We start from the raw sequence: 1,447 nt of genomic DNA, 5'->3' as shown, positions 1-1,447 counted from the left end.
TTGAACCCAAACTTGGCAATATTCTAACACTTTCTATAGCATATAACTGAACTATTTTCAGGTTATCGTGATTGCCACTTCCAGATTAATTATAATTAAAATGTCATCTGTGGAGACTTAAGGGACTCTTACTGTGTATAAAGTATGTAATTTTTTTTCCACCTAGGGACCCTGAAAATGATTTTGGGCTTTCACTATCATGCGTAACCTTCTGCAAAAACACTTGTTCAAAATTTAAACTGTAGTACTGTTTTCTCCTCCAGACTTGGATTTTATTATTTATAATACTTGGTTCACACAGGATAGTGTGCTTCCTCTGTGTGGGACTCAGCTGACACCGCACTTAGATAGCTGTTTGTTTTAAGACCTCAGATGTTATTCTTTCTGAAGAAGAAGAGGGTTATTCTTCTTCCCCATACTTGGTGCTTCTTTCCATGTGTAGAGAACACTAGCAGAGGAATATCTGCAATGTCTATTTCATTAGAGGATGCACAATTATTTAATTAATTTGGAAAGGAAACCTGGGCATGTATAGTCCAGCTTCTTCCTTCATTTTCTTCTTGGGAATCAGATGAAGCATACTTCTGTTCTACTCCTGAGAAGGGCAGAGGTTGGGGAAGAGCTCAAGTTGATTCAGACTTACAATGACCATATGGGACAGAGTAGAACTGCCTTTTGGGTTGCCAAGACTTTCCATTGTTATAAGCATAAACAGCCTCATCTTTCACCTATGGAGCAGCTGGTGGGTTTGAACTGTTAATCTTGTGGTCAGCAGCTTAGTACATAACTCACTATGCCACAAGAGCTCTATCACTGCACAGGTAAATCTGTGCAATTTAGTATTTTAGGATTAGGACATTCTCATGCTGCAAATATAAACCACACTCTCCAAAATTAGTAATCAATAGTAAAAAATAATTTGGATTCTTCTTCCTATTTCAATTGTTCAGAATTAAGTGAGGAAAACTGATAGTTTTCTGGGGTCCCTTCAAAATCCAACACTACTTATAACCTAAATATAAGTGTTAGAATTCTCAATAAAAACATTTTGCCTTTAGCATTGTTAAAACTTTCAAGAAGCACAGCTGTACCTAACTCATAAGCTGAATAGATGTACAAAACTACATGTGTTTGACAGAGGCTATTTCTACATGGCTATTTACCTTTACTGCCAATATAACCATGAAGATGATGAACCAAACAGGGTCCAAAGTAGAAAAACTTCTTAGACATAATCCAATACCTTGAGGGAATGAATTGCTGCTTGACCTGAGGTCTCAGGATCATAGTCTCAAGGGATAACAAGGTCAGTTGGCATAACAGAGCCAAATAGATGGCCATCAATATCTTACTTTGGTGAGTAGCACACAAGTGGATCAACTAAGGGTACAACTAGTGGTCTATCTATGTCCAGAGCAAAGAAGAGTGATAAAAATCAAAGATACCT

Source organism: Echinops telfairi, unplaced genomic scaffold (assembly GCF_000313985.2).
Source record: "Echinops telfairi isolate 266 unplaced genomic scaffold, ASM31398v2 ScPeMD7_443;HRSCAF=831, whole genome shotgun sequence".
Taxonomy (NCBI): domain Eukaryota; kingdom Metazoa; phylum Chordata; class Mammalia; order Afrosoricida; family Tenrecidae; genus Echinops; species Echinops telfairi.
Note: the sequence above shows the minus strand (reverse complement) of the source record.